The sequence below is a fragment of the Petaurus breviceps genome, unplaced genomic scaffold (genome assembly GCF_028583685.1).
Source record: "Petaurus breviceps papuanus isolate PSGF00001 unplaced genomic scaffold, PetGlider_PUasm1.0 90849, whole genome shotgun sequence".
Taxonomy (NCBI): Eukaryota; Metazoa; Chordata; class Mammalia; order Diprotodontia; family Petauridae; genus Petaurus; species Petaurus breviceps.
Genome location: NW_027187361.1, coordinates 554,846 through 572,832, shown reverse-complemented (window position 1 = coordinate 572,832; position 17,987 = coordinate 554,846). Strand labels below are relative to the sequence as shown.

General features: G+C 38.7%; 1 protein-coding gene across 3 annotated transcripts in view; it reads left to right on the top strand.

The window, feature by feature from the left end:
- The window catches only part of TBL1X (transducin beta like 1 X-linked), a 345,971-nt gene that overhangs the window by 178,765 nt on the left and 149,219 nt on the right, over positions 1-17,987 (top strand). For all 3 annotated transcript variants that reach the window (XM_069072808.1, XM_069072807.1, XM_069072809.1), the window contains exon 3: positions 15,361-15,453. The gene's annotated coding sequence lies outside the window, so the exon portion shown is untranslated. The remainder of the gene's footprint in view (positions 1-15,360; positions 15,454-17,987) is intronic.

Genomic DNA, 17,987 nt, shown 5'->3' with positions numbered 1-17,987 from the left:
TTTTATTTTTTTTCCTTGTGGCTATTCTTTTTGTTTACATTGCTGTGGTCATTGTTTTCTTGACCCTGCTTACTTCACTCTTCATCAGTTCATATGAATTTTTCTATACTTCTCTATATTCATCACATACATCATTTTTTAGAACACAGCAATTTACCATTACATTCACGTATCATAATTTGTTTAGCTATTCTCCAATCAATGATTATCTACTTTATATCCAATTCTTTCCTGTCACAAAAAGTGCTGCTATAAATATTTTGGTTTACATGGAGTCTTTCTTATCAGTGAACTCCTTGGGACATAAACACAGTAATGGGATTTTTGGGTGAAAGGGTACAGGAATTTTAGTCACTTTATTTGTATAATCTCAAATGGCTTTTCCAAGAGATTATACCAGTTTACAGCTCCACCAACAGTGTATTAATGTACCTGTCTTCCCACAACTCCAATGACATTGAATCTTGCCATTTTTTTGTCATTTTTGCCAATTTTCAGATTATAAGGTAAAACCTCCAACTTAATTTTGATTTTATTTATCTTATTCAGGAGTAGAAACTTTTTTATGAGGTTAATAGTTTGCAATTTTTTTTTGAACTGTGATCAAATCCTTTTCCATTTATCTGTGAAGAATGATATGTGTCTATACATTCTCACATACACATGTACACACATGCATGTGTTAATTGTTTAACTATCTTGGGTAAAAAACCTTTGTTGGAGAAATTTTATACAAAGGTTTTTCTCGAGGGCAGCTATGTGGCACAGTGAATACAGCACCAACCCTGGAGTCAGTAAGACCCGAGTTCAAATTTGTCCTCAGACGCTTAAAATTTACTAGCTGTGTGACCTTGGGCAAGTCACTTAACCCCAATTGCCTTGTCGTCTCCTCCCCGCCAAAAAAACCCAAAAGTTTTTCAGATTTATTTAATCAGCTCTCTTTATTGTTGTGTAATAGTTTTTCAGTCATGTTTGACCGTTATTGACTTCTTTTGGGGTTTTCTTGGTGAAGATAACTGGAAGTGGTTTGGTTAAGAATACGTCTCCTACACACAGCTGTAAGATATATTATCTCTTCTAATGTCTTTTTAAATAGCACAATCTTTAATATTTGCCTCAGATATCCATTCAGAATGTATTATGGAATATGGTGTAAGATGTTGGTGTGAGCCTAATTTCTGCCAGACCATTTCCTAGCTTTCCCAGCAGTTTTTGGCCTAAGTAATTAGATTTTCCGCTTCATCACTCTCCAGATTGTTGAGTACCATTTTTTTTTCTGATTTTCTGTTGTCTAGGCCATTCCATTGATCCTCCTCTTTATTTTTTAGTAAATCTCAGATAGTTTTGATGATTGCTGCTTTCTAACTTTGAAGTGTGGAAGTGCTGTTCCGCCTTGTTCTTTCCTCTTTTCATCATTTCCTTTGATATTCTACATGTTTTTTAAATGAAATAAATTATTTTGTCAAGACCTCTGCCAACAGCCTTTTTTGAACTTGACCTTCTTAGCCTCCATGGCCAGCATATGACGTTATTGACCACTGCCTCTTTCTTGAGTATGATTTCCTCTTCTAGCTGACTAACTGTTCACCCTTGTCACTTTATCTTCTCCTAGATCCCTTAAAACACATTTTCCCCAAGGTTCTGTCTCTCCCATTCTCTAAATTTCTCTAATGCATTTTGCTTTTTATTTCTTTAGCACATCATATCTTACCTCGTATAGCTAGATGTGTATAACTTCCAACTTTATCATAAGTCCCTTGAATGTAGGGGCCTGTTTTACACCTTTCAGCGGACTCTGCCACAATTTGTATGTGGTCAAAATCCAGTAAATTAGTGTTTGATTGAAATAGTATTCTTAAGCATACTTTTTTTTCATCTTGGAAATCTGATTTGGAAAACTTGTGATCTTTTCTGAATATTTAGAAAATTGAAATTTTTAAAAGTTTTCCTTTAGTAACTTTTTCAGAAAAACAAAGATCCTATATACACCAAAATACTTATAGTAAAATATTTTAATACCAAATACCTAGAAATAAAATAGATGCCAATCCATTGCAGAAAGACTAAACAAAATGTGGTATAAAAATGCAATATTGTGTTATTGTGCTTTAAGAAACTGTGATTATGATTTATATAGATAAGCGTGGCAGAATTTATAAGAACTGATGCAAAATGAAGTAAGCAGAGATAGGAAAAACAATAGACACCATGACCCCAATAATATAAATAGAATAAAAACAAATCTATCAAGATTGAATATTTCAAATTATAATGTCTAAGTTTGATTTCCTCCCCTTCCCCCCCTTTTTGCTGAGGTCAAGTAGTACAGTGTGAAATAAACATACAAATGCAAGACTTTAAAAAAAATATATTGATTCGTTTTTACCAAACTGCTTCCTCCCCCTTTTAAATTGAAAAATATTTTTCATAAGGTTTAGCTTTCTGGGAGGAGTAGGGGAAATGTAGTTAATATAAAAAACAAAAGATAACAATAAAAATACATTTAAAAATAATTTTATAAGAAGTAAAGTGATACAGTGGAATGTTTTGAGAGACCTGGGTTTGAGCCCCTCACTCCAGAATTATTAACTCTCTGACCTTGTCCAAATAATTTAACTTTTTTAACCCTATCTTCTTGCCTATTTAATAGGAATCCTTGTACTACCCAGTTCACAAGGACCATAGAAATATCCCATATTGTTTGACTCTATCTTATTTTATTTACAGTGCCATCTTCACCAAACACTATGGAAATGATGTGATCAATGATCAACTGTTTTAAAAATGCTGTGATCATAATTTAATTGTGTAGTTAAACAGGAAGGGTCCATGGCTAACACGGTACATTAAACATAAGGGATCACACTTTTGCGTTAAGATTCACAGGGGTCTGAAGCATCAGAACACTGTGATGTCAGTGGGTGACAGGCATGAGGGTCACAAAACAATTTTCCCAACTGTCAGTGAAAGAAGTTGGAAAGATAGCATTTATTTGACATTCTTTCATCATTTTCAATCAATCAATCACCATCATCCAAGAACATTTTTTTGCAGCCAGCTTATTAGCTACTTACTAAGAGGGTAAGTTAGGTTGAAAATTTTAAGAACTAATATATCCTCTGCCTGATTCCTTTCCCTCCCTCTCTCCTTCACTCACTCCCTCCCTCCTTTCCTTCCTTCCTTCCTTCCTTCCTTCCTTCCTTCCTTCCTTCCTTCCTTCCTTCCTTCCTTCCTTCCTTCCTTCCTTCCTTCCTTCCCCCTTCCTCCAGATCTCCACCCCCACTTGTTACCTGAGAAATTCGATGGGACCATTTGGGTTGCTAGGGTACCATTTAGTAAATTATTGTTTCAGTTCAGTAAAGTGTGCTTTACTGGACCAAGTAATAAGCCTACATTTACCTTTTGTTTAATGGAATTGATTTCTGCTGTAAAGTAGCTTGGGGGGATGTGGTAGTGGTGTTCTTTTTTCTGTTGACTTCCATTTTGGGGGGAAAAGGTTCAGAAAGGCATAGTGGATAGAAAGGTGGAATTGAAGTCAAGAAGACCGGGGTTCAAGTCCCACCACTCATATGAATGGGCAGAATGATTCTGGTGGGGCGGCGAGGTGGCGCAGTGAATAGAGCACCGGCCCTGGAGTCAGGAGGACCTGGGTTCAAATTTGGCCTCAGACACTTAACACAAAAACTAGCCGTGTGACCTTGGGCAAGTCACTTAACCCCAATTGCCCTGCCTTCCCCCTCCAAAAAACAAAAAAAAAATTATTCTAATGTATATAGCTTCCTAGTGCCCTAGGTAAAACTCTTTCAGATTTTCCTATTTTAGGAAGAAGTTTTCTCCCTTGATCCTTGTATCAGTGAAATCACAGCTCTAGTCCTTCCGTTTTAAAATTGGAAGGTTTTCCTCTCCTTTCATTAAGAACACATCATTCTGAAGGGGACCTGGCCCAGTGGGGAGAGGGCTGGTCTTGGAGTGAGAAAAGAGTGAATCCTGCCTCAGACTCTATGACCCTGGGGAAGTTACATACCCTCCTCTGCAAAATGCGGTTAATAATAGCATGTTATAGTAATAATAACAGCTGACATTTACATAATGCTTACTACGTGTCAGGTGCTGTTTCAGGAACTTTACCGTTATTCTCTCATTTAATATTCACGCCAGCCTTGACAGGTGAGCACTGCATCATCGCTCAGTGTTATAGGGGAGAAAACCCAGCAGACAGAGGTGAAATGATCTGCCCAAGGATAGTCAGTGTCCGAGGCTGGATTTAAACTCAGGTCATCCTGACTCCTGGCACTCTGTCCTCTACCCACCCAAGCAGCGGAAGCTAAGTTGTTGTGAAGGTGTTAAATAGAGGCTTGTTGATGACAGAACACACGTAAAGTGCTTTGCAAATCTTAAAAGTGCTGTGTAAGTGATGGCTACAGCTGTTCTCATCACCATAATCGCTGTCATAAGTTCAAATCCCACTGGTTACCTGTATGATCTTAGGCCAGTCATTACGCCCCCGTGGACCTCGGTTTCCTCATCTGTAATATGAGGGAGTCTGATTAAGGTGACATCTGCATTTCAGGAGCACATTTTCAGGGGTCTGTGGTTTCTGTTATAGTTGAGGCTCATTTCAAAGGTTCAGACAGGTGACAAACAGCTAAGAATGTGTGTAGTGTGCTGCTCCACCCAATGACTGGCAGCGACTGCGTCTGCCTCCCCAACAGATAGATCATCCAGTCTCTTTAGGGAACACAGACGCAGACGTATCCCCTGTGAATGGGATCAGAGAACACTGAAAACATTCACAGGAAGACGGGAAGTCACCAAGGCTGTGTCAGCCACAAGTGGCTGCTTGTATTTAGAGGTAGGCACTGCCTGTCTCCTGCTTACAGCCACTAGGAACCTTGTTTGGCTTCTGTGACAACAGGGTCTAAATTTCAGTCACCAGCAAGTCTCCATTACAGATCCCCTATGATATCTCCTGCAAGCGACGTCCAGCTCCAAAGTGGGATGGTCTTTAGGGGCAGTCCATCATTAAGTCATTTATTAAGCACTTAATACAGGCGTGCTTCAGAGATACTGCAAGTTTGGTTCCAGACTTTCGCAGTAAAGTGAATATTGCAATAAAGCAAGGCATATGAATTTTTTGGTTTCCCAGTGCATATAAAAATTATGGTTACATTATACCGTAGTCTCTTAAGAATTCAGTAGGGACAGGTAGGTGATGCAGTGAATAGAACACAGACCCTGAAGTCTGGAGGATCTGACTCTGGGCAGGTTACTTAACCCCTACCCTCCAAAAAGCAAACAAAAAAAAGTATGCAATAATATTGTGTCTTTTAAAAAACAGTGTACATACTTTAATTAAAAAATATTATATTGTAAAAGTGCTTATCATCACTTGAGCCTTCCGCAAACTGTGATCTTTTTGCCAGTGGAGGGTCTCATCTCGATGTTGACGGCTGTTGACTGATCCTGTGTGGTGGTCGCTGAAGGTTGGGGTGGCTGTGGAAATTTCTTAAAATAAAGCAATAATAAAGTTTGCTGCATCGATTGTTTTCACTTCAACAACGAGAGGCCATTGTAAACTTATTAATTGACCAGATGTCAATATTGTTGTGTCTCGGGGAATTGGGAGGCCTCAAGAAGAAGGAAAACAATGAGAAGACACAATATTTATCAATTAAGTTGTTGCCCCAAAACAATTACAATAATAACATCAAAGATCACTGATCATAGATCACCGTAAGAGATAGAATAACGATGAAAAAAAGTGTTAAATATTGTGAGAATAACCAAAATGTGACAGAGACAGGATGAGTACATGATATTGGAAAAATGGTGCCGATAGACTTCCTTGACATAGTGTTGCCACAAACCTTTAATTTGTTTAAAAAACAACACAGTAACAACAAAACTCAATCTCTGCCAAACTCAGCAAAGCAAAACTCAATATGAGATGTTCTTGTATATGCCAGGCACTGTCTGTTAGGAGGATACAAATCAGGGCAAGAGAGAGTGTTCTGTCCTCAAGGAGTTCCCATATTCTGATGGGAGGGAAAACATGTAAATAGGTATATCTGAGGATGTACACTGAGTAAATAGAAGGTAATTTCGGGAGGGCCCTAGAAAGGCTCCCTTGCAGAAGGTGAGGTTCTAGCTCTGTAAAGAAACCAGGGAACCTAAGAGGCAAAGAAGGGAATCCCAAAAGGTGGTGATCTGTGTGTAAGAAATAGCAAATGTAACTGGATCATAGAGTGTGTGAGAACCCTGGAAAAAGAGGGAGAGAACCAGGGTCTGGAAGGTTTCCCATGTGCCCTCCCACCCCGCAAAGGACTTTATATTGGATCCTAGAGATGATAGGGGAGGACTGGAGTTTACTAGCAAGTGTGGGAATGCCACAGTCATCTCTGTTACTGAGGAAAATCACTGGCAACCATGTGAATTGGAATGGAGAATATAACTGAAGAAGAGAGTCCAGTTAGAAGGCTGTTGTGATACCCAAACGAGAGATGATGTGAGCCAAGTAGTATTGTGGTCTTCAGTGGGACCGAAGAGAAAGAGACACATGAGACATCTTATGGACAGAAATGACAAGATTTGGCAACAGATTGGATATGTGGGGTGAAAATGTGTGAGAAGTCAGGGGAAAGAAAGAGTGAAGCAGTGATCCCGGGTGACTTGGAAAATATAGGTGCCCTCGATGGTAACAGTGAATTTGGGAAGAAGGAGGAAGATTTGGGAAAGGAGAATGAGTTTTATTTTTGACATATTGAGTTTGAGATGCTTATAGGACATCCAGCTTGAAATGTGTAAGAGGTACTTGTTGATGTGGGATTGGACATCAAGACAGGTTAGGGCTAGATGTATAGATCTGGATACACACATGTATTTATGTGTAAATAGACATAATAATATATTGTATAAATATTATAGATATAATTATCTGCATAGAAAGGATAATTAAACCCATGAGAGCTGATGGTATCACTAAATGAGGTGGTATAAAGCAGAGGATCTTAATCTGAGATAGATTTTAGGAGGTCTTTGAACTTTTGATGGTTAAAAAGAAATTATTATTTTTTTCTCTAACCTCTAACTGAAATTTAGCATTTTCTTCTGTTAAGAATGTAAGCAACAAATCATAGTTGTGTTAACAATACCTGTGACTTTTTTCCCCACTAGAAAATGTAGATATTTTCACATCACATTGTAATTGTTGTCAATACCTCAAAATATCATTAACATTTGTTGCTACTTTGAAATCACCGTAGTTATTAGATGCACTTTTAGATTACACATTATTGTGGTCTTCTAGTCAACAGATGCTAGTGTAACGTAGGGGCCAGCTATCAAAATTTATTAGACTAACAAGGGGTTCCATGTCACAAAATTTAAAAAAAAATTAGTTGAGTTCCTAGTATAAAGAGAGAAGAGGCCTGGGGAGTGAGGGTGGGTGTGGTGGAGGTTTGGTGGGAGGACACCCAGGGTCAGTATGAGTGATACACCAGGAACAGTTCAGGCAATCAGGAGTAGCCAGTAATACCGTGTTTCCCCGATAATAAGACCTATCCCAAAAATAAGCCCTCCCCTTACTGTGTAAGATTCCTCTAAAATAAGCCCTCCCCCGAAAATAAGCCCTATTGAGATTGCTACTGTAGTGAAGGTGATCCCCTGCGCTACACGCTACATTACGGTACCCTCTGTATGCACCATCCTCCCCTCCCCCCCGGTGAAACGCACGCCGCGCACCGAGCTGCATCCAATCAGAGCTGCAGCAGTGAGCGTGTCATCCTGTTCTTCCCCAGTGATTTGCTTATTGAATAAAGGTACATTTTTTTGTTCACATTTACCTGTTTATTAAAATTGCTGCCAATGTTCATTAAAATAAGCCCTCCCCTGAAAATAAGCCCTCTGGTGTTTTTCTGTCCAAAAAATTTAATAAGACAGTGTCTTATCATCGGGGAAACACGGTAGTAACCAGAAACAACTGTTAGAAAAACCTAGTGTGAAAAGAGTATTCCAGCAAGAGATGGTGACCAACAGTATGAAAGCAATTCCGTGGCCCCTAGCTGGCAGACTTCTGGCCAAAAATAATAATAAAAATATCATCTTCCTATTATCCCGAGTGTTCTGGCATGGAAACTAGAATAGAAATTCTAGAATGTGTAGGGTAAGAGGGTGAGGAAATGCAGGTGGGAGGAACTGGGGACACCTCCAGTTACACTGGGAGAGAAGATGAGTGAGTAAGTCGTATGTAACAGAATGGGGACAGCCTTTAAAAATCACCTTTCTTTTTCCCCTTCTCTTCTCCCTAATGACCCTGGCAGAGTCGAGAAGTAAGGATTTATGGAGATGGAGAGATGGGATCTCCAGTAGCATCAGCCAAAGGGCATAGGGCAAGTAGAAAAAGAGATTCCAAACTGGAGGTAGGGCTTCCTCCCAGTCAGGCTGACTGAGTAACCAAATAGGACATATTTAAGCCAAGCGTGGTTAAGTAGAAGACTGGCCTTGTTTAGGTAGATCATAGGTACCCCCAACGTATGGCTTAAAATCCTGTTACGTGGCAGATTAGAAGAGGGGACGGGGGGAGCATCGTGGGGACGTTATTGGTCTTTTTAGGATTCACTGAAATGACTTGCTACTTATCACAGCTAAAAGAAATAATATAATATAAACTAAAAGAAACCTTGAAGGTCATTGAGAACAATCCTCTAATTTTACAGATGAGGTTACTGAGGCCAGAGCCAGGACTTTCTGAGATTTTTAACTTGAAATACTGTGTTATCAAAATGCCAATCTGTTATAAAATTAAAATGCAGTCTGCATTGTTGTGGATGACAACATATTTAATCATTTAAACAAGGGTATGATTTTACTCTTTTAATAAATGTCTTCTAATTTTAATTATATACAATTCTGGCATAGTAGCTGTGTGGTAGAATTTGGCACATATTCTCATTTTATGAGACTATGAAAGGTTATTTTACAAAAAAAACTTGTGAAAATTTTAAAGCTGTTTATCATTTTCAGAGTATACAAAACATCCAAGGGTTTCTTTTAAAAAAGAGAGAGAGAGAAAAAAAAAAGCCACACACCACCTGCGAGGTAGTAAGTACTTTTAGAATCACTTTTACAGTTTTTCATATGACTTGAAAATAATGTATTTATTACATTAACCAAAATTTTTTTTAATTTTCTCTAACAGTAAAAGAGAAAAATTTAAATGTGAGTTAATAAGAACTAAGGACACAGTTAATTTGTAATCTTTTCTGCATGGTACATAAATGAAAGGGCAGTGAGGTACACAGCAGATCAAGTACTGGGTTTGGAATCAGGAAGACTCATTTTTGTGAGTTCAAATAGGACCTCAGACAATTACTAGCTTTGTGACCTTGGGCAAGTCACTTAACCCTGTTTGCCTCAGTTTTCTCATCTGTAAAATGAACTAGAGAAGGAAATGGAGAACCACTGCAGTATCTTTGCCCAAGAAAACCCCAAATGGGGTCTGACATGACTGAACAACAATAATCTATAATAATGATGATGATGATAAATTAGTATTACTGTCCGAATAATGGCTAGTTGGCCAATCTTAAAAAAGTCAGAAAGATTCTGCCTCTAACATGTACTTGCTGTGTGGTGATGGGCTGTTTCATTGCTCTTCTTAGGCAACTCTCTAAAATTATAAGTTATAGTTTAATTGAAAAGTTTCCACCCTGGGGTTTCCCCAACCCTTATGAAATCACAGATCCTAGCTCCTCCTCTCCCTCAGTCAATGTATGTCTGCACACAGCTATATTAGATCAATGACCTCATCTTGGCATAATTCCATTCAGTTTTTTTCAGGTCATTAACATTTATTTTTCGAACTTTGGAGTTATACATAGTCTTATATTGAGCTTATAATTATGTTGAGTTTTTTTTAAAAAATCTCTTACAGCAAAACTTGATTTAATTAGAACTTGGGGGACTAGTATAGTGTGGTTATTGTATTATTTTGATTAATTATGGACACCTTTTGTATTTTAGCCCTCACTGCGTCCTCCATCCCCAGATGCATTAGTAAACTTCTGCCTCTAGCGAGTACAGTATAGTGAATATTGTTTTGATGTTTCTTCAACTCATTTTGCTACAGAGTCATCATTGAGAGGATGAATTTATACTCTGTTATACTCTGTGAGGACAGGAGCAATCTTGTAATCAACTCCTTCACCTCCCCCATGCAGGTCATCAAACAAAAAGTTTTGTTATCAAATGAGAGAGGTCGTATAATGTAGTTGTCAAAGATTTGAGTTCAAGCCCTTTCCCTGACACATACTGACATTGTGACGATGGGCAAGGCAACTCAGTAAAACTGTAAAGGGTGTCACATTGGCTTTGGTAGAGGGATTTTCCTCACTGAAGGAGGTCCTTCCTTATTCTGATATTGTATTCTGTCACATTTGATAAGCTTAGTATTAATTAGCCTGTTTCTGCAGCATTTGGATAGGGGACAGAGAAACAGAATTGGAAACCTTCTGGAAGAACCACTAGGAATTTCTGGCCTACCTGGTTTATTGTTCCCTTCTCTAAAGCTGGAATACAGACCCCTCTAATAATAGTAAAGACGAAACCCTCCAGCCCCCACTCCCAATCAGCCCTCAGAGATGAGGCTACCCGTCTGTGTGGGTGACCTACAGGTCACTGAAAAGCCCATCTGTCTCAAGATGTTTCTTCCCATTTTCTTTCAGTTCTGCCTGAAATTCCCAGCATTAGAACTACACCAGTAATTGTGCTACATGGTTAAAATGCGAATAAATTATTTTCCATCAACACCTTTTTGGGAATTAGTTAATCAGATTAGTTATTTTGGCTGAAACAAAGCCCTGGGGGATGAGGTGAAGGAGAGAGGTAAAGTATGTTGAGAGGAAAGGGGAAGACGGTATGTCAGGGTCTGGGTCAGGAGACACCTCAGAGACCCTAGACAGCCATGTGGGAAGGAGCACGAGAACCCGGGTCCAAAACAGGAAGACTGTTTTTGGAGGGTAAGTGTTAGGGGTTGGTGGTAATCTTTTTACCTAGAACTTGGCTTCTAGTTGGAATTATTTAATTGTAACTTCTTGGAGGAGAAATAAAATAAAGTAAACTAATGTTTTATTCATTTCTTCCTAATTCTGAAAGTACCTTTATTCTCCCATCAAAACACTTGTTGTGGGGTGGCTAGGTGGCACAATGAATAGAGCACCAGCCCTGGAGTCAGGAGGATCTGAGTTCACATGTGGCCTCAGACACTTAGTACTTACTAGCTGTGTGACCTTGGGCAAGTCACTTAACCCCAATTGCCCTGCCTCCCCCCCTCCAAAAAACAAAAATAAAACAACAAACACTTGTTTTGTGAGTAAGCCCTAGAAATAGTCACTGACTACCACTTGGCTCATTCTTTGAAGCTTTCTTAGATGCTGTGTTATAGAATTGCCTTTAAAACCTGACAGACACATTTGAATAGAGGGCCTAGAATCCCTTTTTCTCTAGCATAATTTAAACATAAATGAGGAAGGAATACTGAATCTATTCTCACTTTAAGAGGGAATAGTTTAAACCTTCAGTTTATCAGCTATATATATGAGATTCCTGGTTCTTAAAATAAGTAAGTATTTTTGGTTTTCCCTTCAAGTAATGTCTTATATACGATCAGTTAGGACATCAGTAGAGGTGACCAGGTAACAACTTTGCTTTATCAGATTGAGCTCTGAAGTGAACCCACACTATGATTTAAATAAATAGAAGTAACAATGGAATCTTTCTAATTGAATATTAGGGCAATGGATAGAGTGCTAGCCTTCAGTTAGGAGGACCTGAGTTCAAATGTGGTCCCATACACGTCTTAGCTGTGTGACCCTGGGCAAATCACTTAACTCAGTTTCTCTCTGTTTCCTCATCTGTAAAATGAGCTGGAGAAGAAAATGGAAGCCAGTACAGTATCTTTGCCAAGAAAACCCCAAATGGGGTCATGAGAAATTGGACATGATAAACAGCAACAAATTGAACATTAAAAAAGCAAACTTAAAATAAACTTGGGGATCCACTAGAAATATATAGACAAAAGCTTGACTAGTTCTTACCCTGAAGACAGAAGAGACCATAGAGTCCACTGAATCCAATTCCTTCATTTTACAGGCAAAGAAATTGAGACTCAGAGTATTTTAAGAGATTTGACAAGAGTCCCACAGCTAGTATGGTATGTGAACTCAGTTCCCCCTGACTTCAAGGCTTAATAGCAGTATCATGTGGTTTTCTTTCAAAACATATTTAAAATAATTTCCCTTTGGAAAGAATGATTCCATTTCGGTTTGAACTACTGAGAAGGAAAGAAAAAAAAAACTTTTCTTTACGATGAATGTTGAAAACCATCCCTGAGGCAAACTCTGCCCAGGGTGGGTTAGTAGGTTTGGAAAAAGGCACTGAGTTATAGAGTAGGAGAAATTCTCTGTCTCTTCTTGTTACATGACTCCCCCATCGTGACTGCATTATGCCATGGTTGGGATCAGTGGTTTGGTTGCATAAACCCATCTGAGTATTGTCCCTTGTGGCCCTCTAATACAATAAATTCCTGGCAGACTCTCAAAACCAGATGTCTTAAGGGGGAGGGGATGATAACCCTACTTCAGATGAGGGATCCAAATAGACTTTGAGCTCTTTGAGTGGTCATAGGATTGCCTTAGAGATCCTCTAGACCAGGGCTTCTGAACTGGGGGTTCATGAACTTGGTTTGCTTAATATTTTAGATTTGTATTTTAGAATTTAGAATATTTTTATTTATTTAGAGTTTAGAATATATTTTAGAATATTTTAGATTTATATTTTAGAATTATAGAATGTTATGTTGCAATCTGGCCTCAGACCCTAGAGAAGTCACTTAAACTTCGCTTTGCCTCAGTTTCCTCAACTGTAAAATGAGGATCATCATAGCAGTCTTGCTTGCAAGGTTATTGTGAAGATCAGATGAGATAATATTTATGTTAAAGTGCTTAATATATAGTAGATGCTATGTAAGTGCTGGTTATTAATAGTATTATTAATAATTATTACATTAATATAATTGATTCTCTTTGTAATTTTATGTATTTTCTGTTATGCATTGAAAAAAATTTTCTTAGAAGGGGTCCAGAGGCTTCACTGGACTGCCGAAGGGATCCAGAACACAAAGTTAAGAAAAAAAGGTTAAGAACCCCCTGATCTACACCAACCTCATCAATTTACAGATGAAGATGTGGAGGCCCAGAAAGGTTATATAACTTGATAAATGTTTCCCGTATAACAAATCACAGATCCGGGTTTTGGCCCCTGGTCCTTTAACTCCAGATCCTGCTACACCAGTCAGGACACATCACACACTAGGCGCTGACCTTAGGAAACAAGTATTTATCACTTACTGCTTATGGGACAATACATTAGGTGCTATGCATGAGAAAAGAAGTAGCCGGATAGATGGAAAGAGCTCCCAGGTTTAAATTCTCTACCTCTGACACTTACTGTATGACCTTGGGCAGGTCACTTAACATTCCTAGGCCTCAGCATCTTCATCTCTAAAATGAAGGGGTTGAACTAGATGGTCATTGAGGTCCTTTCCAGCTCTAAACCTATTATCTTGTTAAAGAAATGCACGAGATAGAATTTGGAGCCAGAAGGAACCTGGGGTATTGACAGGAGATGGTATATTTGAGATCGATATATTTAGGAAGTTTGGTAAGAGAGGTACCGAGCGTTACAAATTTTTGGAGAAGGACAAGGATTGTGCATTACTGAAGGATACATGGCAGAAGTTATACCTGTCCATCACCACACAGCAGAATCTTCTTGCCTGGAAACCTGGCCTTCTAATCCATTAGTCAGGCAGCAGTGCTAATTTCTTTTTCACTTAAAGGAAATCCAAGATCAGTTTGGGGAAAGGTAACAAAGCAGTCATGTCCTCAGTTCTAAATATTCCATCCTTAAATCTTCCTCTTTGGGGCACTGGATGTTATTGGAGATTATAGAGGTAGGGAAGCACAGACTGTATTTAGAAAGCAGTCTGGTTTGACTGGCATACCGGGGCACTGAAGGAAGGTAGTGGAAGACAAGCCTTAACAGAGAAGGGGCCTTGGAAAAGTCCTCTCCTGGCTTTACATGACACTTTCCCCCCGGTTCTCCTGTCTCACCACTTTTCATTTTACTTTGCTTGTCATCATCCATATCTCCTCCCTTAACTGTGGGTGTATCCAAAGGTTTCCCTAGGTCTTCAAATCTGTTTTCTCCCTTGACCTTATCAGCTCTCATAAATTCAGTTGCCATTTCTTCTCATAGATTAATTTGTTACCAACTACCATTTGGACATTTCAGAGTGTTTCTCATAGGCTTACACATCAGAAAGGGAATTTATTGCCTTTCTCTACAAACCCAGCCCTCTTTTGAACTTGCCTATTTCTGTGAACACCTGGCACCATCCTCCCAGTAATTCAAAACCTTCATCTTTGACTCCTTGGGCTTTTTACGCCTGACTTTTATCCCACCTAAGTCGCTAGGTCTCGTCTCTTTTTCCTCCACAGCATCTCCTTCTCTGCATTCTGCCAGGGTGGGCAGTGTGAGAATTGGTACAAAAATAGTTATAGCATCACTTTTTATCATAGGAAAGAACTAGAAACAACGTGGGTACCCATTAATAAGGGAATTGCCAAATAAACTAGGGTTTTAGAATGTAATGGAATATTATTGTAACTTAAGAAATGCTAGAAGGGGCAGTTTCAGAGAAGTCTGGGAGGACTTTTATGAACTGATACAGAGTAAAGTGAGAAGAACCAGGAAAACACTTTATACAGTGGTTACAGCATTGTAAAGGAAAAAAAATTTTTTGAAAGAAATACAGCGACCAGTTTCAGCTCCAGAAGCCCTAAATCATGGTGTCCACAAACAAAAGGTCTTGTTTTAATGATGCAGAATGAAACTGAGTTTTCAGGAAGCCAGTGTTTGGGTTTTGTTTTGCATGACTTCCCTTCCCAGATATTTACAGTTTTATTTACAGTCTTCCCCCACTTTTTTTTTTCATTCTTTGTGTATTGAAATGTTCAGGCTTGATGTTTAACTTCTTATTTAAAAAAAATAATTTAAAATCAAAGACAGACAGATGTACATTCATCTTCCTCCTTCTCCCCACTCCCATCATGTAGAGAAACTTTCTGGTTCACAGTTTTGCAAGTCACACTCTCTGACGTTCATGGTGTTGCTAACCCATGCAGCAGTCTCACCTAATATAAAAGACATGTTGATTCTGTAGAGATCGGTTCATCAGTCATCCTTTGCCTGCATAAAACCTTCTCCTGTGGGTTGTTTCTAATTGAGACTGTTTCTCTCCAGGTACAGTGCACTGCTTTTGGATTCTGCTATTTCCAGGGGTTTTTAAAAGGCATCCCCATCGAATGGGGAAGGAATCCCATAGAAGAGACTTAGGTAAGTCTGTTCCAACCCTAGTCCCATTAAACCTTGTTCCTTGGGGGCAGAGAAGCCAAAGAAGCTTCCTCTGTCATCCTTAAATTTTGATACCCCAACAGATTTTGGGAATTACACTCACAGAATGGGGATATTATTCATATCACTGAGGGTAGATTTTAAAACTTACTTAGTGATAACGAACGTAAAACAGACTGCATTCTACTCTTTTACCCTATAAAAGATTATTACACCATGTTGTGAAAGCAGAAATTAGAGTTTTCTAATGCAGCTTTTTTCTACAGAAGCTACCCTTTCATACAGAGCTCTCTCTCTATTTTTTATTTTTTTGAACTGTAAACCTGCAACTGTGTCCTGAGCATCTACCCATGCTCCTTAGTAACTGACAAAACCAAACTGGTCATTAAATCATATAGATATAATTGGAAAAAATCTTAGAAGTATTATTGTCCAGCTTCCTCCTTAGCATTATGAGGAGACTTAACCCTAGAGAGGTTAAATGACTTACCCAAGGTCATACAGGATGTAAATAGACATGCTAGATTTCCAACTCTCACCATACTGTGTTATCTCAGAGTTCTGTATAGACTATGATTTCTTTGATTTTCAATTAAAAGTTTTTTAAATTTCATTTTTTAAGAAAAGTTTTTTTTTCTCTTTTCCACACTCCCCTCATTGAAAAAGGGGGAAATTTAAAAGAAAGCCCTTGCAAAAGAATATACGTAGTCAAGCAAATCAAATTCTGCATTGACCGTGCCCTCCCCCTCCCCCCCTCCACAGGACTTGTTTTTTTTAAAAAGCTCCTTTTTTTTCCAATTCATTTGTTTGTTTGTTTTGGGCATCCTGTCACTAGCTCCTTTAATTAGGCACTACTTCATCTCCAGTTGGCCTTATCTAAGCTAAAATCAGAAAATACTTACTGACAGAATAATGTCTTTCTCTTAACATGTTCATATTTCATTTCAGAATGAAATTCTGAAACCATCTGTAATGCATTTGCTTTGGTCACTTCTTATGAGCCTTCATTAAGGGTAGGACTTGGAGGGTATTCTCAGTTTCACCCCTCCCTACCTCTCTCCACTGGCCACCTACTTAACCTATTATTGAATAAGTTAACCTGCTGTCTGAATTAGAAAACTACGAGACGAAATCCAGCAGAATCCTTTCTTTAAATCATCACTAGTTCCCTGCCTTCCTCAAGCTGGTCTCACATTCCTCCCCACCCCCCCAAGGCAGCACAACCCATAGCAGCAATACACTTTCTCTAAGAAATTCCTTTTTCCGCCTCTTAGACACGAACATGAATTGTCATTGAGGTTTTCCATACTCTGGCTATCCAGAGTCAAAAGACTGGACTTACATCTTGAACAGTGATGCCTCTGTCCTAAGAGGACTTGTTTGTTAAGGCTCCTGATTAAGTAAATCAGCCCTGATATCATTGGATCATAGAATTTACTTGGTGCTGATATTGTTCTAAGCACTACTATTCTCATGATCCCAATAATCGGGCAGTCCAAGACCCTGAGGTGTAAGTAAATCTTTCTTTCAATCTCATGTCTGTAAATCAGATAAAGAGAAATATTATTAAAGTCCAAATGTCATAAAAATGAGGATCACCGGCGTGAGAGGCGCTTTCTCTCTTTATCATAACAAAAGTCTCTGACCCCCTTTTTCTTTTTTTCTGTGCTATGAAAACAACAAAACAGCAGCCGTAGCAGCAACAACCACCTTTCTATGCTGTAATGTTGAAGGCATGTGCCAAAGGAGAGAATCTATTTCTGAGGTGCTTAAGGAGGGCATCTAAATCCCTTATCTATTACCATGTTTAGCTTAGCCTCTGAATCTTCAGGGAAATAAAATAAAGCAGAAAAGTAAAGTGATGAATGGTCTTCATTCAGGGCTGGTTGCAAACAGTGATATTTTACAAACAAGTTGATAAAACTGGAAACAAGCCTATGCAATTCTGACACATTTATGAATGTACGATAAGATTATAGCATCAGCAATATAGCCTTACGGTATTTAAATAAATCACTACATTCCTTTATCTGTTTAGTAACAAGACATTTGAAAATTATTGATCCTTGCAAAGTCTAGAGTTCAGTTCATTTTATTCTTATCCAGTAACACTTCAGCTAACTTTCCAGGCGTGCCCATTGGACCCAGGTTTGCTCGCGTTTCACTGACCACTAGATAATTGATTTAAGAGTTTGAAGGAACTTCAAGGCTCGTTTAGTTCATTCTATTCCTTTTGCACATTAGCACAGGGTAGAAGTGTTTTGGTCCAGTTAGCTGGTTATCCCCATCAGATTGGGAAAGTCCTGTATTTCAACCCTAGTCCTGATGGCCCTTAGGGAGAAGAAGCCAGAAAACCCATGTCTTTCTTGTAACCGTGAGAGCCATTGATATTACCAGTGTATTTTGATACACCAAAAGGTTTTTTGGGAGTGCCTTAACAGAACTGGGGACACATATTACTCAGGGGACTTTAATGCCTCTCTCAAAAAGATCTGTGTGCCTCAGTGGATAGAGCA